At 40.1% G+C, this 25,853-nt stretch overlaps 1 protein-coding gene across 17 annotated transcripts in view; it reads left to right on the top strand.

The window, feature by feature from the left end:
* nrxn1a (neurexin 1a) overlaps positions 1-25,853 on the top strand; it is a 1,705,359-nt gene that overhangs the window by 1,365,411 nt on the left and 314,095 nt on the right. The gene's annotated exons all lie outside the window — the stretch shown is intronic.

Here is a 25,853-nt window from a genome sequence, read left to right as displayed (position 1 = left end):
TGATGGAGGACCTCCGTTTTCTTCAGGCTGACGTCCAGGCCAAACATTTTGGCAGTTTCTGCAAAACAGGACGTCAAGCGCTGAAGAGCTGGCTCTGAATGGGGAACTAAAGCGGCATCGTCTGCAAAGAGTAGTTCACAGACAAGTTGCTCTTGTGTCTTGGTGTGAGCTTGCTGGCGCCTCAGATTGAAGAGACTGCCATCCGTGCGGTACCGGATGTAAACAGTGTCTTCATTGTTGAGGTCTTTCATGGCTTGGTTCAGCATCATGCTGAAGAAGATTGAAAAGAGGGTTGGTGCGAGAACGCAGCCTTGCTTCACGCCATTATTAATGGAGAAGGGTTCAGAGAGCTCATTGCTGTATCTGACCCGACCTTGTTGGTTTTCGTGCAGTTGGATAACCATGTTTAGGAACTGTGGGGGGTATCCGAGGCGCTCTAGTATTTGCCAAAGCCCTTTCCTGCTCACGGTGTCGAAGGCTTTGGTGAGGTCAACAAAGGTGATGTAGAGTCCTTTGTTTTGTTCTCTGCACTTTTCTTGGAGCTGTCTGAGGGCAAAGACCATGTCAGTAGTTCCTCTGCTTGCGCGAAAGCCGCACTGTGATTCTGGGAGAACATTTTCGGCGACACTAGGTATTATTCTATTTAGGAGAATCCTAGCGAAGATTTTGCTTACAATGGAGAGCAGCGTGATTCCCCTGTAGTTTGAGCAGTCTGATTTTTCGCCTTTGTTTTTGTACAGGGTGATGATGATGGCATCACGAAGGTCCTGAGGCAGCTTTCCTTTGTCCCAGCAGAGCTTGAAAAACTCATGCAGTTTGGCATGCAGAATTTTGCCGCCAGCCTTCCAGACCTCTGGGGGGATTCCATCCATACCTGCTGCTTTGCCAGTTTTCAGTTGTTCAATTGCCTTATATGTCTCTTCCCGGGTGAGGACCTCATTCAGCTCCAGCCTTAAGGGCTGTTGAGGGAGCTGGAGCAGGGCGGATTCTTGGACTGAGCAGTTGGCACTGAAAAGAGATTGGAAGTGTTCTGACCATTGGTTGAGGATGGAGATCTTGTCGCTGAGTAGTCTAGTCTGCTGTAACAATAAGTAAATATACTGCATTGGGAAGTTACTTATTTTTCAGATAATTAACAAAGGGGGTGAAAGAAATGAGGCCCAGGCAGTCAGTCATTACTGCAAAGAGGTTCAGGGTGCAGTTTGAAGATTTTTTTTAAATATAATTATTCAAACTCAGTTTCTATATTCAAATATTTACAAATATAATTTCTTTCTTCTTTGGCTTGGCTTTGCGGACGAAGATTTATGGAGGTGGTAAATGTCCACGTCAACTGCAGGCTCGTTTGTGGCTGACAAGTCCGATGCGGGATAGGCAGACACGGTTGCAGCGGTTGCAGGGGAAAATTGGTTGGTTGGGGTTGGGTGTTGGGTTTTTCCTCCTTTGCCTTTTGTCAGTGAAGTGGGCTCTGCGGTCTTCTTCAAAAGAGGTTGCTGCCCGCCAAACTGTGAGGCGCCAAGATGCACGGTTTGAGGCGATATCAGCTCACTGGCAGTGGTCAATGTGGCAGGCACCAAGAGATTTCTTTAGGCAGTCCTTGTACCTTTTCTTTGGTGCACCTCTGTCACGGTGGCCAGTGGAGAGCTCGCCATATAGCCATGTATAATATCAACCGCTGACTTCAAGTCATTTTTCCCCCCACCCCGCCTCCCTCCAACCCTCCACACCTCACACTCACACTCATACATTGCAGACAGGGCATCTACGATGTAGGTAAAGGAATCAGCATTGGAATTGTCCTTGCCCATTATTCATTTCAGGTAGCTTCTTAGCTCTGGCGCTCTTTCTTATATACTAATCTGTTTAGGGGCAGACACACATCGAGACATGATTGGTCATCCACATTGGCACACCACACCCAGACTAACAGGAACAAAGGAGAAAATGGAAAATAAATTAACCAATAAATAAAGTTTGAGGATTAGCCTCAACTCAGCAGCTGGTGCCTGGGCTGTCACTTTTCCTTGGCTGTTCTTGATTGTGGTATGATGGAACAACCTCCCTAGTTCACCAACCCCCCACCCACCCAAATGGGAAGGTAGATAGGTGGATAGGGGGCAGAGGCATGTAGACTCACACGATACCTGCGGTCCAATGTCATTTAAATATGGTTGCCAAATTTTAAGAAATGTATTATTTTTTTCCTCAGATGAGAGGTAATTTTCTCAGGGGAACACAGCTCCGCATTTCCATGTTCCAAAGCGCAATGTCTAGATGGGAGTCGGATTTCCTGGTAACCGCTATGCACTTCCTGGCCACTGTCAATGCGATCATTATGAATTGTATTTGAAATTGAGACAGCTTCATCGTAAGTCTTATGTCCAACATGTTTCCCAGTGGGAACAACTCTGGATCCTGTGGGAACTCTTGAGCTATAATTCCTTTCAGGACTTGGCCTAGATCCAAGTTTGAAGATTTCATTCTTATTTGCAATAATAAATCAAACAAGAGAAGCAGCAGTTTGGGGAAGTACATTATTATTTAAAGATAAGTTGTACCAATTGATATAAACTCAAAATACCATTGTAGCAGTTGCAGATTTTTAAAAATTAGCATTTAATTGGCTTTTAGACAGATACAATACTATCCAGGGAATGGAACAGAATGGATCAAGCAACTTATTTTAATTTGGCATCACATTCAGCATAGATATTGTGGGCTGAAGGGCCTGATCCTGGGCTGTATTGTTCTTTGTCATTTGATGCATCTTGTCGTAACTCTCAGTTTGTGTGTTTAGATGTGTGAAATGAAGCAGCTGAATGATTAATGTCTATGCTTATGTCACCCATTGCTTTATCTGTTTTTGAAGAGGTTGAAGAAAAAAGCAGGGGGAAATAAACCATGCATGCCACTTGAGGAACATTGTTATCATACTTTGGGTTATATTACTTTAAGTTCAATATTGGTGGGTGTGCCTCTAAATCCAAGTAAATTGTGTTGCTAATGTGCTGTTTCTTTGAGAAAACATCAGAATGGCAAAGGTGTCAATGTTGCTAATCATGAGGCTTGGATGTAGTCTTCATAAAATCGATTAGGTTTTTGCAGATGCTGTGGATAGGGGGATATTAATCTGGATCTAATGAAGAGGCCTGGAAATTCCTCATTGTAACATTAGAAAAACGTATCTTGACGTGGCATTTTTAATTTAAAAAAATCTAAATATACAGGATGGTAACAGGCCAATGCGGCTCCATTTGTCTCTGCCTCCCAATTAACCTACATCCCCGGTACATTTCGAACGGTGGGAGACATGGGGAGAACGTACAAACTCCTAACGGACAGCATTCAGACATTTTATTTGAGAAAATTCTGAGAGAGTTAAACCTTTTGGTCTTTTTGTTACGAAATATTTTTCCACCTTCACTTTGTTTTTCTTGCGACTTATTTCCCAAGTGCAATCAGTCAAAATTTACCTTCGATGAGATGTTCAACCACATTGGTCAATATATGGCAGCTCACCGAAGAACGAGCTAATGTTAATGCTCCAAAATATTACCATGTGCAAAATGTGAAACACCTTTTTTAGATATTCCTCATGATAACTGACCAAAATTAGGATCTCGTCATCATACCATCAAGAGATTCCCATTCAGAGTTTAGTGGCTTGAAATCTCAAAAGAAATTATTTCATTGGAGAAGTGATTCCATGTTCCTCAGAAGAGAAATGAGTGAAAAACACAGTCAAAAGAGGTGGCCCCTTCGCAGGGAGCTTAAGAAGTTGTTGCAAGAACACTGTCCACGGCTATCCTTCCACAACTTGCCCTCAATCAAATCAATTACCTGAGCAAAGGTGAGCTCACATGAGAGCTTTCAGCTTTCTTGTCATTTTTTTTCTCTAGAAACCCAGCCTTAGAATTCACCCCTCCTGTTTCTGCTGAAATAAGTTACGTATGTTGCCTCCTGCTGCTTTAGTGAAATCAAAGAATCTAAATCGTCATACTTTTGGAACTTCCTGAAATGCAGGCATTTGCCCTTACTGAGGTTTGTGGCAGAATTTCTTTTACAGAAGCAAGGTGCCTTCTGCATGCAGTTTTTTCGCAGCTTTTGTTAGTTCTGTCCTCCCCAACCCCTCTCTGACGACTGCACCACATCAATAATTTCTTCATTTCAGTCGATGGAAGTGTGCTGCTCCCTGAGCTTTAAAGTGTGAAGATATGTTCTATTTGCATGTCCTGGGATGCAACTTGTCCTTTTTCACTGGATTAATCGGCACGCACGGCATCAGCTGACACTGGAAATGTGAGTAGGGGTCGATGCTGTTAGTCCCCAGCATAATTTGATGCCAGAGTGTCAATTGATTTGCTTTCCCACTGGACCTTTAACCAGTAAATTGGCCATCAATTCTTGGGTCAAGGTGCTAGTGAGAAAGGGGCTATTGATACAGTATCAGGGAAGCCATAATGGCTTATAATTGGAGCTATTGTCAGCAGGCACTCAAGACCCAAGTTGAAAAAAGTCAGGCAGGGCTTGTTTGAACATGAGGAGATTTATATTTGCCTCTTTGAAGGCCACTTTAGACCAATGCTCCATTTTAATGATATTACCAAATTGTAAGTGAAATACTTCACTGAGAACATTAGAATGCATGGATTTACTTTCTGGAAGACTGAACATTGTGAGTAAATCAATTTTCTTTTGTTGTGAAGGTGTAATTTACAAATATTATTTATTCCAGAGGTTGTTTACTTAGTGGGTGGGCATTGTTAAAGGTATATTTTGATCATTTTTTTTCATTTATGTAAAACAACTGTTCATTTTTATTCATTAGATAATAAAACATCAAAAAAATTAATGTGAAAGAAATTTAGAAATCCAAATATAACTGATTTAGGGGGTAATACACGAAAGTCTGCAGAATGAAGTAAAAACGCAAATCTTGGGAAACTCAACAGGTCAAAGATAAAGATACATAACCAACATATTTAGGGCTTGAGTCTTTCTTGATGAAGGACTCAAGCCAAAAAATGGTGGCACTGTCACTGGTGTGGGGAGGGGAGACACAGCGTTCCCGCGGGGTCCAACCCACACAGTCCAACTGCCATGAGCTCTGTACTGACTTTGAAGGGCCTGTTAAAGGAGCTAACAGTAGTTTTATTTAAAATCCCGTGACCACTGGGTCTGCACCCAAGATGGTGGCACCTTCCATCAGCAACAGCCACGAAGGGTTGCACATTCCAGGGAAGCGGAGGACCGACGTAAAGACCACCATCCCCCTCCTATCTGAGAAGGTAATGCAGAGGAGATGACTCACAGGATGGTGACATGGGAGTGGGCCAGTGAGGGGTGACTCAAGGCAAGGGAACCCATGCAGGCAGTGGGCTGCCGAAGACTAGGGTCAAGGGACTCAAGCTACAGAATGCTGGACACTGGCTCGAAACTGTCTGAAGGGGTACTAGGACTTGGGCCCAGGATATGAGAGGGCGCTGAGGGCGCTGAAGGGTTCTTGATCGTATCAGAGATCAGATCTGGAGCTTGGGTTGCCGATGGTTTGGACGGGATTCTGTGTGGCTGCGGGAGTGCTGGAAGCAAAGCCATGGATACTTGGTGACTCTGGGAGGAACGCTCTTTTGCTTCTCTTTCTCTGACTATGAGAGGTACTTCAGGCAAATTCTGCCAAAGGCAAATCTGTTTGCTTCATAGCAAACAAAAGGCAATTTTGTGTAATATGACATTGTTTTTATTACATGACAATAAATCAAATCTTGAATCTTGAAATTTTGGTTATGTATCTTTATCTTTGCTATATAAAGGGCACTATTTGACCTGCTGAGTTTCCCCAGTTTTGTGTTTTTAAAACTGATTTAGATTTTATGTAAAAACAATAAAACGCTACATTAACTGTTCTGCACCATGCATATTCTGAGGAGGATACAAACAAACAAATAAGAAAATAAAGATTAAATTAAAATCAAGTCAAATTGGGGGCAAAAGGGAGATGAGATGCATTATTCTGCATGGCAAGGTAATTCATCAAAGTACAATGTGACATTTATTACTGTGAACAAAATTCTTGTAGCAGCTCATCTTTTAGTTTTCAGTACAGCAGGAGACAGGAAAAAGCACACTTACGCACTGAATTTTCTAGGACCTTTATCAGTGAGGAACTGACAGGCATTATGTTGCACTGTATAATGGCAAGCTGTTTATCCGAGAGATTCTGAGGAGAAAGCTCGGTGTATTGAACATGTTCTCTCCTCTGTTATTTTCATAAATAGATCTAGCATCCGTCTCCCTCAATTTATTAATATCGTCAATATTAGATTTAACGTAGCTCCAGAACTCCATAGATTATTTATTGTGTTCATAACAATGACTGTCCCAGAATTATAAACCATAACAAAAGCTGTTCAATAAACTCATCACAGTCTTGCAAAAAAAATTATAAAGTGTTCAATTGTGTGCTTAAAGTCAACGAGGTGATAGTAGCAAGAACCTTGATAGCACAGTATCTGACAAAAGTAGAAGAAATAATGAGGTGCATTCATTAATATTCAAGGCTGCTATATCTCTAACAAGTATGTAGGGAATGCCATTAGCATTCTAAGGAGTGGGAAAAAAAGAGCTGTGAGAGTAACCCAATTGATCAGGTGCCATATGTGGGAGGCAAGGGGATGTTTGGCATTTCAGGTGGAGTTCTTGGGTCAGGAATGAAAGTGTAAAGGGAGGAGTACAGAATAAAGAGCAGAGGAGGATGAGTGAGGTATGAGCTTGCAAACAATAGATAGATCCAGGTGAGGAGATTTTGATGAGCAGCTGGGGACAGGCAGGGGAAAAAAGGATGGAAAAAGCAACAGAGTTTTAGAGGAAATGTCGAGACACCAGACTGCAGATTTTGAACTCTGATGTAAAGGAAGGTGATGTGTGTGACCAATAAGTGAGGAATGGTGGAACGAGGTGATTAGTTTTGTTGGCATGGACAAGTTGGGCCAATGAACCTGTTTCCATGCTATAGAAGTCTCCAACCTGTATTCCCACTTCCTTTTCTATTCCCTCCAGGTTCCATCTGCCTATTGTGTACCAATTTAATCTCAAAAGGAGAAGGATAGAGGACCAAGAGGGTTGTGTGTGCATGATAGGCAGGTGGGGATGCAAAAGAAACTGGGCATGGAGGGACATGGAGATAGGCCCAACTTGTCAAGGCTGACCAAGCCAATCACATTTCCCTGCATTTGGGCAGTCCTTCTTAGCATTTCCTATGTACTGAACAAAATGGCTTTTCAGTGTTGCCATTGTCTCTGCTTCTATCATTTCCTCTGGCAGTTCATTCCACAAATTCACCATTTGCCGTGAGAAGAAGATGACCCTCTGCTCCCTTTCAAATCTTTAAATCTATGCCTATGCCCTCCAGAACCATAAAAACATAGAACACTACTATTCTGCGCCTAATTATTATTCTGCCTTGTCCCATTGACCTGCACCTAGCGCATAGCCCTTCATACCTTTCCCATTAACGTACCTAGCCAAATTTTCCTTAAATTTCAAAATTGAGCCGTATTCACCTCCAGCTGGCAGATCATCCCACACTCTTGCCACTCTCTGTGTGATGAATTTGTCCTAAATGTTCCATTTAAAAATTTGATCTTTCACTCTGCCCTTGTTCTTGACTGTAGTTTTAGATTCACCTGCTCTGGGGTAAAGAGCTATGACTATTTCAGAATTAGAATCAGAATCAAAATTTATAGTCATGAACCTGTCACAAAATTCATTGATATGTGGCAGCATTGCATGTGCAAATATTGCTTGTCTTCATGCTCACGTACCTCCTTCCTGATGGTCGTGGTGTGAAGAGGGTGTGGTCGAGATGATGAAGGTCTTTAAGGATAGAGGATGCCTTTTTTAAGAAACTTCCTCTTGTAAATGTCCCCATGACGGCACTGGCCGAGTTCACAACTCTCCGTAGTCTCTCTGCACCTCAATACCAGACAATGATGCAACCAGTCAGAATGCTCTCCATGGTACACCTGTAAATTTGCAAGAGTGGTGACATACAAAATCTCCTCAAAGTGCTGGTGAGCATTCTCCGTGATTGCATCAAGAAAGAGGCCCCAGGACAGGTCTTTGGAGCTGTTGACACCCAGGAATTTGAAGTTTTAACCCTTTGACCCCTCAATGAGGACTGATTTGTATTCTCCTAATTTCAGCTTCCTGAAGTCCACAATCAGCTCCTTAATTTTGCTAATGCTAAGTGCAAGGTCGTGTGACACCACTCAACCAGCTGATCAGTATCCCTCCTGTTTTCTTCCTCATTGCCTTCTGTGATTCTGCCAGTGGCCGTGGTGATCTAAAGTGAGTAGAGCTGTGGACTAAGCATACATCCTTGAGGTGCTCTAGTGTTGATTGTCAGTGAGAAAGAGATGTGATTTCTGATTACTACTGACTGTGGTCTTCCGATGAGGAAGTCGAGAATCCAGTTGCATTTACCTTAGTTATGTTCCCCATGATTTTATAAACTTCTATAAGGTCCCCCATTAACCTCCGGTGCTCAGAAGAGAAATGTTCCAGCCTATACAGATTTCAGATTTATTGTCAGAGTACATACATATCACATACAACTCTGAGATTCCTTTTTCCCTGCGGGTGCAGCAGAATTACCACTAATTGGTAGTGCAAGCAATAAATTGTACACAGTGTAAACGTAAGCAAATAAAAGAACTGTAAACAAACTGACTGCCATACTGAGAGAACAGAAGAAAATCAATAAAATGCACAAATAAGAGACCTTAACTGAGTCTCTGATTGAGTTTGTTGTTGAGGAATCTGATAGTGGAAGGGTAGCAGCTGTTTCTAAACCTGGTGCTGCGAGTCTTGTGGCACCCATATATCTTTCCTGAAGGCAGAGTGTGTGCTAGGTGGTGTGGAACTTTGATGATTGCTACTACCCTCCAACAGCAGTGTTCCCTGTAGATGTACTCAAATGTGGATAGGGTTTTGCCTGCAATGTCCTGGGCGGTGTCTACTGCCGTTTGGATGGCTTTACACTCGGGGGTATTGGTGTTCCCATACCAGTGCGTGATGCAGCCGGTCAGCATGCTTTCCATCATAAATTTGCCAGGGTTTCTGGTGTCATATCAAACTTCCGTAGCTCCTGGGAAGTAGTGTTTTCTTCACAATGCCATTGGTCTATTAGGTTCAGGAAAGACCTCTGAGAAAATGACTCCCAAAAACTTAAATTTGCTCATCCTTTCCGTCTCTGATCCCTCAACTGTCACTGGATTGTATACCTCTGGCTTTTCTTTCCAGCCTCTTTTTATGATTCAAGCTGACAAGTCCTGACAGCATTTTTACAATCCTTTATACCATGCTTTTCAGCTTAACAATATCTCTCTTTAGGCTGGGTGACCAAAATTATGCATAATATTCAAAGAGTGGTCTCTCCAATGTTCTCTACAGTTGTAGCAAGATGTCCTTGCTCCTGTACTCAATGCCCTGACTAGTAAAAGCAAGCATACTAAACTGTCTACCTGTATCACCATTTTCATGGAGCTATGTACTCACATCCCCAAGATTTCCCAGTGCCATACCATTCACTCTGCAAGTCCTGTCTTGGCTTAACCTTTCAAACTGTAACACCTCACATCTGTCACACTTGAACAAGTTAAATTGCATCTGACATATCTTATGTTCTCAGTTCATCTACATGCTATCCATTATACCATATATTTTGGTACTGTATCATCCACGAACTTGCTAACCAATCAACTACATTGTCATCCAAGTTATTGATAAAGATAACAAACAACAGTGGACCCAGCACTGATCCCTGGAGCATACCACTCATCATAGGCCTCCAAACTGAGTAACAACCCTTCACGACTGCACCATACCATCGAGCCCATTCGGCATCCAATTGGCCAGATCATTCTGGATTCCATGGGATTCAACCTTCCAGACCAGCCTACCATGCGGATCTTGTCAAAGGTTGTGCAATGTTTGCCACTTCATCAGTCTTCTTGATCACCTCTTCAAAAAAATTTGAATTTGTGAGAGGCAGTTTCCCATTCACAAAGACATGCTGACTGTTCCTAATCAGTCCTTGCCTTTACAATTACAAGTAAATCCTGTCTCTTAAACTCCCCTCTAGTAGTTTACCCATGATTAATGTTCACTGGCCTCTAGTTCTTTATCTTATGTAGTCAGGGAGGGCACAGGGGTTTGGAAAGAAGGGTGTGTGTCAGAGGACCTGAGTGTATCAGAGGGGGAGAGAAGGGAGTACGGTAGCGTGGGCCATCTGAAATTGGAGAATTTAATTTTTGTGTCACTGGGTTTTACATTAGCCAAGTGGAATATAAGATTCTGTTCTTATTGCTGGACTCTCTGGAAGTGGAGGAGGCTGATGAGAAGCAGGTCAGAATGAGAATGAGAGGGGAGAGCAGAAGATGACAATTGCAGACAAAACACAAGTGCTCGACGAAACAGTCACCTACTCTGTTCTCTCCATTGTAGCTCCATGCTATGAAATTTCATTTACCCATCACCGTTACACACAACCTGCTTAGTCTTCTATCCCCTTCCCCTGCTGTTTCCAAATGCCCTTCCTTATCTGGTACCACTCATCACCTTCCATAATCGGAACTGTATAACCTGCATCCTTCATGTCTCCACATTTCCTCCTGGCCTCTGTCTCTACCTCTAGCTTTCTCTATCTCACCTAAATTTATCAGCCCATCACTCCCTGCTCCTCCCTCACCTGGACACATCTACAATCTCTAACTCCTGCCTTTCCTCCCCTTATCTATTAATAATGGTTATCTCCCTTTTACACTCTCAATCTTTATGCAGGGTCTCCATCTGAAATATCAACCATTCCTCAACTTCCACAGATGCTGCCTGATCCATGAATTCCTTCAGCATCTTATTTTTTTTGCTCCAGATTCCAGCTCTTGCATTCTATTAATTTTTCGTTTTTTAAGCTTTTTGGTTGACAAAATGTAAATTCCCACTTTCTCTTCAGCTTTTTTTTTAAAAAGCTATATTGGCATGTAGCAATGAAGATGCTTTTCCATAGCATCCATTGTTTTATTTGAAAATTGGGTGACTGTTCGTAACTAATATTGTTTCTGACACAAGTTTACGCTTGTTCTTTTGATTAATTACATTACTCTGAATGAAATTCCAACAAAAGCCTTCCATTTGAAACATGACCCATACAAGATTTTACCACTAATTTCCTTACTGTAGATATAGGTCAATAATAAAAAAATAACCACCATCATGAGCTCTTCAGTCCCTTGACCATTTTTTGTGTATGACCTGATATTCCACCATGCTATTTGAAGTGTAACATGGTCATTATTTGAAAATGGGAGTGTGTTTGCTTATATGCTCTGCTTTCAAAAAAGTGCAAAAATATGAGTATAACTTAATGGCAAATTCATCACAGATTGGCACCGCTCTCATAGCGTCAGCATCCTAGATTCAAATCCAACACTATCTATTTGAGGTTTATATATTCTCTTTGTGATTGTGTCGGTCTCCTTCAGGTTCTCCAGTTTCATCTGACATTTCATAGACATACATGGTTGGTAGGTTCATGGGTCTAATTGGGCAACACAGGCTTGTGGGCCAGAAGGGCTTCTAACTGTGCTGATTCTCTAAATTACTAAGCTCCATTAATCTTCTTTCTGTCCCTGCAACACATTGTGCTACAACTTCCTTTTCTCGATTTATTGGGTTTAATCTCCCTTGCAAAAGGACCATCAAAGTTCTACAAATGATTGTTAGAATATTCTCCAGTAGCACAAAACTGTAATCTAGTATAGCTGCCTCTTGAGTTGGAACTTATGGTTAACTACAGGCAATGATTACCTCCACTCCAGCTACAAGCTGTCTTGCATGAAATTACATGGTAAACCAGAACCCTCCATCTCACTTTGAATCTCTTCCCTTCTCTTTCTCTTATGTAGTCCTTTTTGTTTGTGGATCACTTTGGTTTAGTGGGTTCAAAGGTGTAGACAAAGTAGTAACCACAGGCTCTTCCAGAGATGGGGCAGAAGGCGATTGGCAGAGCAGGTAAATGAGTCGATTGTGTGGTAGATTGTGTGTGGTGAATGAAAGGGTAGGGAGGGTTCAGTAATTTATTTTAACAAATATATAGGTCAGCACAACATTGAGGGCCGAAGGTCCTGTACTGTATTGTTCTATGTTCCATGTTCTGCAAGACTTCACTTTGCTTCTGATGTATGGCTTTGAAGTCCATAAGTCTGAAGGCTCCTTCTCTGCTTTGAATGGCAAGTGGCTGAAGAATTTCTATAGAAAGAGACAGCAGCTTAAGGAAGTTTTAAGCACTTCCTTAATTATTTTTCTTTTTTTCCCCCTGGTAATCTATTACCATATCAAGTTTTGGAATGGTATCAAGTTTTTATTGTTGCTTGTACAAAGGATGTGCCCTACCAAACATTTCTGCCATACAGTTTTCAGGATGTCAGTGCTAGGAATGTTGGCCTAGGAAAGGACTGATATTTGTACACTTATCCTTCCAGTAAATTTGGAGAATTTTGCATTAGTTGAATTTTTTTGAGAGATGTGCACAAGGGTGTCATGGGAAATAGAGTTCATGTAAAATGCTAAATGGCAAAGGGGACATTTCCTTCCTTTGTTATAGAGTCATGGAGCACTGAAACAGGACACTCAGCCCAACTTTTCCACGCCAACCAAGATGCCTATCTGAGGTAGGCCCATTTGCATTTTGCTCATATCCCTCCATTCCTTTCATATCCAGATTACTGTCCAAACACCTTTTCTATACTGTAATTGTACTTGCCTCTAGAACTTTTCTGGTAGACTGTCTTATAGGCTCACCACACGGAAAAAAAAAAATGCCTCTAAGATTCTTTTTAAATCTTTCCTCTCTCACCTTAAAGCTATCCCCACTAGTTTTAGGCTCCCATCCACATGGAGAAAGACTGTGACTATGGATCCCACAAATTTCCAAAACCTGATCATTCATCTGCATGGTATATGGTGTTGTTCAAAAAAAGCGAGTCTCAAGTGTTGCACTTTATTTTTCTCTATAGATATTTTGTTCTTCGTGCATTATCTATTTTCATTGCAGAATAATGTTAACAAAGGAAATCTGTGAATGTGCATATTTTAAGAAAGCAATTCAAAAGAGAAATTAAAGACATTGCAGGAAGCAAAGCCTCTGGTATTAAAGTAAATCAAGCCCATTGGGAAAGAGATGGTTAGAGAATAAAAAAAAACAGTAATTGTAAAATAATTCCTTTCAGGTTGGTGTGATATTCTAAGTGGTGTGCCCCAGGGATCTGTTGAGGTCGATTTTGTTTTCCATTTATAGAAATGACTTGAACACAGGCACAAGGAGCTTGTTTCTGATACTAACTGAGGAGTGTGGAAATGCAGAGGATGAAATCAAATGGTTGCTGGGGAATATGGCTGAGATTCAGAGAACAGATCAATAGATGATGGATGCAATTCAATGCAAAGAAACATTATGTATATTTTGGAAAAAAAAACAAAGAAAATGTGTTATAATTACTGTATTGTTTATATTGTGAAAGAACATTTGATAGTGAAGTGCTAATTTCTGGGGAGTGAAATTGGACAATGCTGGCTGCATACAAAGAGTCAGTAGCTCATTTCTGTGGAGACAAATCTAAATTTGAGCACGATTTAAAAGAAGCAGAATATTCGCTACATCCATTCTGAGCAAATATGAACGAGTTCGAATTCATTGAATTTGTGAAGATCAAGATTTGGAAATTCCTTAAAGATGGGTTAAAACAACATTGCAAGTTGTAGAGGCAAGGGGAAAAGGTGACAGGTTTACTCTTAAAAGTCCTAGATACTGTGTATAAAAGAAAAGGAGCACAAAGGCCATTCTTCTGCTAGGTCTGCAAAGTCTGAGGTAACAGGAAAATAGATCCCTGATCATGGAGTTGAACTGATGGTTATCAAACTTGCAATTTGCTGATTTTTTTTAGGGTTTGAAGACCTATTAGACCATAAAACTATATGATCTAGGAACAGAAATAGTCTATTCAGCCCATTGTCGTTCCACCATTCTATCATGAGCTGATCCATTCTCCCACTTAGCCCCTGCCTTCTGCAAATAAATTTTGATACCCTGGCTATTCAGATAACTAATAATCTCTGCTTTAAATACAACCAACAACCTGACCTCTGCAGCCTCCCTTGACAGCATATTCCAGAGATGCTTCTGCCTCCCTGTTTTCAAAGGGTGCCCTTCGATACTGAAGTTATGCCAACTTGTCCTTGACTCCACTACCATAGCAAATGACTTTGCCACATCTACTCTGTCCAGGCTTGTCAACCTTCAAAATGTTTCTATGAGGTTCCCCCCCCCCCCCCACCCCCCTCATTCTTCTGAATTTCAAAGGTTACAGTCCAAGAGCTGCCAAACATACATCAAATGCTAATCCCTTCATTCCAGGAATATTCTTGTGATTTTTCTCTGAAACCTCTCCAATGCACGCACATCCTTTCTTAAATAAAGAGCCCAAAACTATACCCCATCCTCCAAGAGAAGTCTCACCAGCACCTTATGAAGCCTCAAAATCATATCACTGCTCTTGTATCCCATTCCCCTCGATATGAAAGCCAACATTTCATTTGCCTTCTTCACCACCAATGCAAACTGAAGGTTAACCTTCAGGGTATCCTGCACGAGGACTCTCAAGTCCCTTTATAACTCCCCTTCCAAATAATAATGCTTCTACTATAGTGCATGACTGTGCACTTAACAGCATTGTATTTAATTTGCCACTTCTTTGCCCATTCTCATAATCTATCTTTGTCTTTCTGCAGCCTCTTCATTTCCACCTCACGACCTGTCCCTTATCTTTGATTCATCAGCAATTTTGGGCACGAAACCATTTATTCTGCAATACATGTCATTACCAAACAATATAAAAAGAAGCCCCTTCCCCCCGTCCCCCCCCCCCCCCAAAACCGACCCCTGCAGAACTCCACTGGTAACCAGTAACCAACCAGAATATTAAAGTTAAATTTAAATTTAGATATACAGCATGGTAACAGGCCATTTCACCCAATTTCCACCCAATTAACCTACACCCCTGGTATGTTTCGAATGGTGGGTGGAAACCGAAGCCCCTGGGGAAAACCAATGCAGATACGGGGAGAACATACAACCTCCTTACAGACAGCGTTGCACTAACAGCTACGCCAACCGTGTCACCCCTAAGGAGGAGCTGTTATTTCAATTCCACTCTCTTTTTCCTACCAAACAGCTAATGCTCTTGCTATGCTGGTATCTTTCCTGAAATTCTATGGTCTCTCATTTTATTAAGAAGCCTTGTATGTGGCACCTTGTCAAAGGCCTTTTTTTTAAAATAAAAATGCAACATTCACTCCATGTCTTTCGCCTTGCCTGCTTGTGGTTTCCCTAAAAGATTGCAAAAGGTTTATTAGGTAAGATTTTCCCTTCTGGAAACCATGATGACTTTTGCCTATCTTATCATGCTGGTACTCTGTAGCATCATCCTTGAGAATTGACTCCAACAACTTCCCACCCACCGATGCTAGACTACCAGATCTATACTTTCCTTTCTGCTACCTCCCTCCCTTTTTAAATAGTGGTGTGACCTTTGAAATTTTCCTGTCCTCTGGAAACATGCCAGAATGTATTGATTCTTGGAAGATCATTACCACTGCCTCAACAATCTCTATCGCTACTTCTTTCAGGACCTGTGGATGCATTCCATCTAGTCCAGGTGGCTTATCTACCCTTAGACTTTCAACTTCCGAAGCACCTTCTCTTTGTTTATTGTGACAGCAACCACCTCTCTTCCTTGACCCTCTTGAATGTCAGGTAATCTGCTAATGTCTACCTCATTGAAGACTGATGGAAAATACTCTTTCAGTTCCTCTACTGTCTCCTCGTCTCCCAGTATAATTTCTGCAGTGTCATTTTCGAAAGGTCCTAAATCTACTCTTGCCTCTTTTTTTGCTCTTAATATCCCTTAAAAAAAAGCTTTTAGCATCCTTTTTGATATTATTTGTCAGCCTCCTTTCAATGTTCATCTTGTCCTTCTTAATAACCTTCTTAGATCTCTTCTGTAAGCTTTTAAAAGCTTACCAGTCCTGCGTCTTCCACTAATTTTTGTTTCCTTGTGTCAACATCTCTGAAAATCTGTCCTGTGGCTTCCATATCTCCAGCGGCCATACTTCATGAGGGGTTTAAGGAGAGTTAGTATGTCACCAAAGACTTGCAAATTTCTACATGCAAACCATGGAGAGCATTCTGATTTGTTGCCTCACTGCCTGGTATGGAGGTGCCAATTTACAGGCCAGTGCCTTCGTGGGCATCAGTCTTCACTTCATCTATGACATCCACAAGAGGCTTTGTCCTCAGAAAGCAGCCTCTATCCAGAAGGACTTTCACCACCCAGGCCATGTCCTCTTCACACTGCTTACATTAGAAAGGAGGTACAGGAGCCTGGACGAACACCCAATGTTACAAGGACAGCTTCGTCCCCTATTTCTGATTTCTGAATGGTCAATGAAGCACAGACGTTACCTCACTTTCTCTTCTTTTTCACTTGTTTATTTTAAAATATGTAATTTTTAGCATCTTTGCACCATAATGCTATTGCACAGCAATTAATTTAGTGGCATGGTTATGACAATAGATTCCCATTCTGATTCTTCCCTTGCTTTTGCTTTTGCTTTGACTTCTCTTGTCTGCCACAGTCATGCCATTTTTCCATTCAAATATTTCTTTTTTGGAATATACCTGGAATATGCACTTTCCTTGTCTCTTGCAGAAACTCAAGCCATTGATGTTCAGCCGTCCTCCCTGCATACGAGCCTTTTCGATGAACTTTTGCCAGTTCCTCTCTCATTAGGTCAAATCAAGTCAAGTTTATTGTCATCTGGTTGTGCTTGTACATCAGCGTTATTCGGTTCTCAGTGCAAAATGCACCGACAAACAATACATGTGCAGGACAAGTAAATAAATAAATATAGTCACGTGAATACGAGAATCTCGGATGGTTACTGTGAGCAGTTCCTCTTGTCCTTCTGCGTTCTCTCTCATACCTCTGTCGTCCCCTTTATTCCACAGGTATACTGACACCTCTGATTTCACTTTCCCCCTCTCCTTCTCAAACTGCAGGGCAAATTCTATTGTATTATAATCACTCAGGGTTCTCTTACTTTCAGCTCTCTTATCAATTCTGGTTCATTACTGAATACCCAATCCAGAATTGCTATTTCCCTGGTCAGCTCAGCCACAAGATGTTCTAAAAAAACATCTTGTAGGCATTCTACAAATACTTTCTCTACAGTCCTCTAATGATATTGTTACAAAATAGCGACTATAAACACCACTACATCTTTTATTTATATCAAATGCATTGTTGGCTGGATTGTTCCATTAACTGCCAAGGGTGAAAAAAATCAAAACAAATTTTATAACTGTTTATATATCAAGGTGGTTTATCAAATGGGTTTAATTTTCCATTTCATTCTGGTATACAATGACAGTAGCTATTAACTTGTGCCATTTTACTTCTTCTTTCCTGTGATCCCGTACCTTGAATTAAAGCGTCTATTAATCATTGAGATGTTCCATTTCCAAGCAGAGGAAAACAGGAAGTCTCATTATGATCACTTGTTCCTCGACATTTATGTTTCCTTTGAATTGTTTAAATGGAATGAGTAGAATTCTGACAGCAGTTTTGATAATAACACTATGTAGAGGCTATGTTTAAAAGTGTTCCCTGAACCTCAGCATTGATTTTTATCGAATATTAACAAGCACTTTCATAATTTACCATTATGTAATTCATTTTCAATTCATTCCTGTCAAATAGACCATTAATTCTCTTTCCTGATTATTTTTGTATATATTAATGTAGCGTGTCAAACATTCAAGCTCTTTAAATTCAAAAGTCCATTGAATTATTATGGTTTTGCACTCTCTCTGAGGCCAAATTCAAACTGTAATTTTACACTAACAGTCTCGAGAAGGTCTACTGTTTTAATATTTTATCCTTTCAGTGCATTACTGACTGGAATGAACCTATGCATTTTAATTGAATATGATTCAGAAAGTAAGGTGCCTTACCATTTTCAATATAATAATAAGTTGAATTGGTCATCTAATTCTCCTGAAAACTACCCATGATCAAAACCAGTAGCCTCTGGAAACTATTCTTGTTGAAGATCTATTCTCTCAGTTTGTCAGGCTGTTGATGAATGATAAATTGCTCCGACATTAGAAGTCAGAAGTAAAATTAATTAATTGAGCTTGTTTAAATCTGTGTGGTATTAGCTAGGTCAGTCTTTGGTCATGCTTTCACTTGATTTGGTTTTGCACAACTGGGCTGAAATTGATAAGACATTGTCAGTTTCCATTCTGGTGGCTATGCTACATAGTGTAAATCACATGACGGACATTGAGGAAATCAATAATTTAATAACCTTATTTTATTATTGTGGTCTTTATGGCACGCTAGATGGAGTGAATGGGCACAGGATAAAAATATTAAAGAAATACAGAATGATAACAGAGTTGAGCAACAGCAAAATTGCATTTGCATTAATTGTCAAAACACACAAAAATTGCTAGATTTTAAAAGGACAATGATCTGAATGGCTGTCATATTTGAAACAAGATCAATGAACTTGTAGCGTAATCAGTACAAAGGGATTGCTTGGTTTTCTGCAATAGTGACCATTGCCAAAGCATGGTTGCCAGTGGAGAATATTGGGAGTTAAATATCAAGGGTATCTGGTAACTTAGCAGAGGCAGGAAGGTAAGGGAAATGGGGTATTGCTCTTAATTAAGATGAGGTCAGAGCAATAGAGAGCAATGATAAAAGATATAAGGAACAGAAAGATCGATTATGAAAGTGAACTAGCATAAAGTATAAAAAAAATGAAAGTCAACATTTGTATAATGATAGAAAGTAGAAAAGAATGGCTAAAGTGAACATGGGTCCCTTGGAAGATGAAAAGGGGATTAATATTTCATCATATGGAAATGTCCATGAATGACTATTTTGTGTCAGTCTTCACAGTGGAAGACATTTCTAACATTTCAAAGAGTAATGTATAGGGTACAACAGGAGGTGAGGATCTTGATATAGTTCTGATAGTGTAAGACTCAGTAACATAGTTTGGGAATTAAGCACATACAAGAAATATTATTTTCTGTCAAAGTGAATGACATTTTTTTTCCAAATTGCTGGCCATCTGCTCAATCCTTGCCCATTTCCTTGCCCTTTCCGTGTTTCCCTAAAGCCTCTCTGCATCATTCTCACAACTAAGCCTGTATTAACAGGTAACTAAGATTTATAATAGCTGATCTTTTCATCTGAATCATTGATATAGATTATGATCAGCTGCACCCCTCTGGTCACAGCCTCCTATCCAAAAATGACCCATTTATTCCTTCTTTTGTTTTCTGTCCATTAACTAATTCTCAATTCACAACAGTATTTTATACTCAATAACATTAATTCCAATGAAATACAATTCTTTGTTTATTAGGTAAACTTAAAAATAGATTTTAGAAATGCCACATTTTGTAATTAGAATAAGGCAAAATGAATCAACTTTGATTTAAAATTTAAATAGATACATTTTATACCTTTAATACTTCAGTATAAGACGCATTTAATGAAAAAAAATGGCAATCCATTCTGATGGTATACCTTCGGAAAATATATTTTATTAAGTTGCAGAATGTACAAATATTCCTGATCATGATTAGAAAATGGCAATTAATAAATGTACTGTCTGCTTTCCAATTACAGTCCATGATGGGGATAGTCTTCATTTTTCAGTGCTATCAAATTCCCTCTCTGATTGTCTCAAAATTACATTGCACATTTTTTGATAGGTTGCTTGGTCCATTTAAGCATTTAAAAGGGCACCTCATGACAAAAATTATCAAAAAATGTAGGGTGAATTCAAGCAGCGAAAATTATTTTTAGTTTCTTTATGAAGAGCCCCTGCGATCATGGATGACTTGCGTCCATTTTGACTTTGTGGGCTCAGAGATGGACGATGAAGCAAATATAAGAGCAATAACCTCTTCTGCAGGTAAAGCTGAAAGTGCCCGATAGGGCAGCTTGAGTGGTTGGTTTGTTAAGTGGATGATTCCTTCAACCTCTTAGGGACACCTGATATTTGGATTTGAGATCCTCAATACCACTAAGAATGTTCTTTCATAACATTGAACAGTTGTGGGCCATAGATACTCAGAGGTCATTTTAGGATATTGCATTACATCAAGAAGATTTGGAGCATATCCTTGAATCATTTCCTCTGAGACCACCTGTTTATATTTTTCCACATTTCAGTTTGGAATTGAGTGCTTGGATCAAAAATCCGCTGTCATACATCCGAATGCTGTGGTCTAGCGAACATAGCTAACTAGTGTTGGCCTCGGGGAGGACAAGAAGACAAGGAGATACTGTAATCTGTTGGAGGAACTCAGCGGGTCAAGCAGAATCAGTGAGAGCAAAGGAATGTTTCAATTGGGTACCCTTCATCAAGGCTCAAGCTCAACTTCTTCATTGAATATTGATGAAGAAAGGACAAGAATGTCGATTTACTGATCCTTCGAGTGAACATGGAGGATTTTATGGATTCAGCCTTCTTGGCATATTTCCAGTGCCTTGAGTTCTCAGAACCATGTAGAGGCAGGCTTGGTGCATCATAAGTTTTGTACCAAGGTTTTGATTTTAAAACACTTAACGAACCACTGACTTTACCAATGGATTGAAATCACTGGTGAATTACATAAGTGATCATTGTCTTCGCCAGTTAGTGACTGCCAAGATTTGGAAGTTGTCCATTTTTTCCTTGGTCTCACCATGCCCTTGGAGGGCAATAAGATTCAAGATTCAATTTCTTATCATAACATTAAAACAGTGTCATATTACATGAAATTTCTTTTTGCCTGCTGCAAGGCAAACAGATTCACCACTGGCAGGAACTGCCTAAGCGCCTCTGATAGTCAGACTAACAGTCAGAGAGAGAAGCAAAAGGGAGTCCCCTCCTCCCCAAGGCACTGAGTGTCTGTACATTCACCTCCAGTGTTTCCACAGCACCTGCAGCCACACTGAGTCCAGTCCAAACCAGTGGCAACCTGAGCTCCAGATCCGAACCTCCGGCACCATCAGGAACCCTTCAGCACACTTGGCACCTCCCCGCATCTCAGTTCTGATACCTGGTACCCCTCCAGCCTATTTGAGTCAATCTCCATAAGTCTACAGCCTGGCCTGTGTCTCCCGACAGCAATCTCCAGCAGCCCACAGCTTCCGTAGGTTCCACTCTTCGACTTGCCAGCAGCCCATGGCATGCCCTGGTCCCCTCACTGGTCTGTCGCCGTGGTCACAATCCCATGGGTCATTTCCTTCACTTCTCCTTCTCAGACAGGGGGTGATCTTCCTGTCCTCTAGTGTCCTGCTCCAATACTCTGCTACAACAGTCTGCAGCCCCTTGAGGCGCCACCATCTTGTGTGCGGACCTGCAGTCATGGGATTTCAAATAAAAACACAATCGACTTCCTCAATGGGCCGTTCAAAGCCCGTGTTAAGCTGATGGCAGTTGACTGGGAGAATGGACCTGCGGGGGTGCTGCATCTCTGCTCCCTCGTTCCTGCAGGTCTGCATCAGCATCAGCACTGCTGCCATAGTGGCTCCGGCAATGCCGTCATCTTGCAAGGAGTAGCACTTGGAAGGGGTGGGAGAGATTGACAGTAGATCTTTGACATGAAGATGTTGAGTTCATGATTTCAAAGATGGTGAGGATCTTTGTTTGCAAGTGTGCACAAATTTAAGCATCATCTGTGCTTGCACACCTCAATGTATTTGACACACAAACCTTCCCAAGAATATTGCTCTGGCCATAGCAGGAAAATGCCTGGAGCGCATTGTCATTTCAGTAACTGCATGTTTTTTTTGTAAACAGACTAATTATGCCGAACACATATCCTTGAGCAACCAAGAATACTAAATTGGAGCCAATAGTGAAGGATTTCAATTTTTATTGCCTTGAAAATTTCTATTTAAGCTGTATCAATGCTAAATAGATACCTTCAGTAATTTACAATGGGATGTTTAGAGTGTTATTGTAAAACAGAGAGAAGATTAAAGGATTAACTCCAGGAACAGGCTGATTTGAATTCTAATGTATTTATGAACTAATTCTAACATTTTAATCAAAGTGCTATTCAAGCCCGGGGCAAGGCTCAGAAGGTTCAAGCAGATTTGCATGTTAAACTCAGGTAAGCTGTGACTAGCAGATGGGTTTTAGCATAAAACATTGTTCCTCATTAAATGTTTTTATTTTGACACAAATTGGAAAAACAACAAAATGAGCAAGGACTCTGATATATAAGTATGGAAGGATCATTATCAATAAATTATAATCTGAAAAAATAATTTGACTTCATTTAATTTCATTTTCTGAAAATTATGATCTGATATAATTTCTTTAGCTTTTTTTGGTACAGACTAATGAGGTTGCAAAGGTGCTCGCCAGCTGTGAAAGAGCAACTCTTCACTTATTGATGAAAATCTCAGGAGAGAAATACGTCCAGAATAAAGAAGTGTTTCACGGCAATGTATTTTTGGGAAGTAAGGTTGCATGTGATATATGAGAGTCTCAAGCCATGATGATAATTAGAAGTACTGCTGCAAGTTTCCTGGGAAGGTATCTCATTTGTCTCAAAAACCCTTCTTCATTCTGATGTAGAAAATGTATTGCATAATTAGGCCATGCATCTAATTGCTCAGTGGACTGTGAGGCAGCTCGTGATCATCTAACTTCCCAGCACTCGTGGTAATGATGGAGTCTTCTGACAATTTATTGTACTTGTGTGATGGAGACCTGAAAATAAAATTCGGCACGAAATGTATCTTTTATTTCTCACCTTTTTCATAATCATTCTCCCTTTCAATATGAGCATTATTCTTTCCAAATTATGTCAATGTGCATGTCACGATGTTTATCTAAAACTACACTTGATATTTCATTGTGTCTTAACACTCCTACTTTTTTATGGCTTCTACCATCTTAATCCAAGCTCTGGCTTCAGCAAAATCCTACAGATTGCAATTTAATTGGTACATTAAATCCAGGAAATGTTGATGATCCAGGACTCAATTCTTCAGGGTACTCTTTTGGTTTTCAAGCTAAACCCCAGCTTTTAACTACAACTGGCTGGCTGCTAATTTAGAGACAATTCTTTTACATACTTTTTCTAATTGTGTCATGGTATTTATCTTGTGAAGTAACCTTCTGCTAAGTGCTTGATAAAAGGCCTTCTGGAAATCTGGTTTGGTACTGTTGTCGCATATCATATCCATAACAAAATTATCAAATTTATTAAACTTCAGAGGTTGAGATCTAAGTTTCCCATAGAGCCATAGAACATTACAGCACATAAAACAGGACATTAAGCCCTTCTAGTCTGTGCCGAATTTTTATTCTGCCTAGTCCCACTGACCTATGCCCAGTCCATACCCTCCCACAGATGTACCTATCCATTTTTTCTTAAAAGCTAAATTAAGGTCGCATTTACTACTTCAGCTTGCAGCTCATTCCACGCTCCCATCATTCTCTGTGTGAAGAATTCTTCCCCCCAATGTTCACCCTCAACTTTTCCCCCTTTCACCCTTCGTCCATGTCATTCTGGTTTATACCTACCATTACCTCAGTGGAAAAAGCCTACTTGTATTTACTCTATCCTTCATAATTTTGTATATCTCTATCAAATCTACACTCATACTTCTATGCTCCAAGGAATAAAGTCTTAACTTGTTTCACCTTTCCCTGTGACTCAGTTCCTGAACTCCTGGCAGCATTCGAGTAAACCTATGAAGTTTCTATCATCATTTACATTTTTCAATTGGAAAGATTTTGATCTGTACATTTAAAATTATTGCTCAAAAATTCAATTGAATAATGCTATTTTCTTGAGTATTATCAGACTGAAATATATATATATATATATATATATATTTAATTCCTTTGATAAAGAGGTACGATAATGATCATTACTCTGTCAATTTACATTTCATGGAAAATTGCACCAGGCACTTCCTGGGCTAAGTCACTTTGTGACTATCAATCAATTTCTGCAGGAAACTGTGTGACATTATGTAATTTCTTGTACACTAGTTTTTGGAGGCATCAATTTTGGTACCCCTGGGGAAATAGGGTTGTTCTAATAATAATATGAAGGTATGCAGATATATAAATTAATCACCCAAATCTCTGAACCTCATAATGTATCTACCCCTACACACTGAAAACCCTTAATCCATTTTGCCTGTAAACTCACAATCTCCCAACCAAAATTCCTTTTACATCAACTCTCCCCAACATACCCCAAACCACCTAATTGATGTGTTTTGCTCCTCTTCCCTCTAACCTAACAGTTTCCCACCCCATCCATACCCACAATAGGCCAGGCATCCCTGTAATCTGACACCATTTCCCTTTTCACATGAGTACTAATAATTCCCTATATTTACTTTATGCATCACCCACCATTTATTGAATCTGTTGTTAAATTACACGAGTGATTCCCTTTGTAAGGGTAGTCTTGGATTGCTGCTTTCCCTCTGTGATGGGGAAATTGACGTGATGATACCAAATCCCAGAAGCTCAGAAACTTTTGCAGACTATTTAATGGTTTGCATGAGCTTGAAGAAAATTGAAATGACACTGAATAATTGATTTGACTAAATGTGAATCAATAACCATTGTTAACAATGTGACATAACTTATTTGGTTTCAGTCTATAATGTGCACTCATTCAAGTGAAAGCCAGATTCCTCTTCAATTTAATCTTACTAAATTTCTTAGTTTAATTAGAATAAAAACAGTAAAATTGTTTGTTTTATTTCCTTGAAATTATTAATTCATGACATGAGAAGTCTTGGTCACTGAATTAATCATTAGTCTTGTGTGTCTCTGATGACTAACCCTGAATTATTTTATTGACCTAAGTATTGGAGTATGAGAAATACCAATGAGTTAAAATATGCCGAGAGCTACGCAGAGATAAGTTGGTTGAGAGGAATATTAGAGAGACGAGAAGGGGAAGAATCAAAAATATAAAAGAGAGAATGGCTTGGACAAGGAAGTGCACCTTATGAAGAAGGTATGAAGGCTGCAATGATCTGGGTGCATTTGAAAATAACCAGAATATCTTAAGCATCTCTAAACCCAAAATCAGATGAATAGGGAATCAACAATGACCAAGAAAACATTGGTTGGAAATTAAAGTGTCTTGTCATATTTTGCTTCAATTTTATTGTTAAGCTGATGTGTCTTGGGCGAAATGTGCTGCTTTGCAATTCTTAAAAGGCACCTGACTGTGCTCATGCAGAAATAGAGAAACATAAAAACTGCAGATGCTGGAATATTGACAATTCCAGAAATAAATGGGGTTCCAAATAGAATAGCCATTAAATTTCTGTTATCACATCCCAGTTTATTTTCAGGAACCACATAAAATCCTTCAGTACTTGCCAGTGCCTGAGAATTCAGCATTATAAACTCTGTCACCTCTGCCTGTATCTCTACAATGTCTTGAAGAAAAGTAGAAAACATTGTTTGGGATATTCTACTTGATGTATAGTACACGCAATAGTAATGGCTATTTGGCATGCTATGCATTCAACAAGAAATAGCATTTGGCAGTTGAATGTTGGACTTCTGTTGACTTGTAATTGAGAATTGTTGATTTAATTCCAGATCTGCACTCATTTCCTACCATAAAGCATCCTCAAATGGCAATTATCATGCCACTAGCAGTAATTAAAGTG

Source organism: Narcine bancroftii, chromosome 4 (genome assembly GCF_036971445.1).
Source record: "Narcine bancroftii isolate sNarBan1 chromosome 4, sNarBan1.hap1, whole genome shotgun sequence".
In the NCBI taxonomy this organism is placed as follows: Eukaryota; Metazoa; Chordata; class Chondrichthyes; order Torpediniformes; family Narcinidae; genus Narcine; species Narcine bancroftii.
The sequence above is the reverse complement of the archived record's forward strand: the minus strand, read 5'-3'. Positions and strand labels throughout refer to the sequence as shown.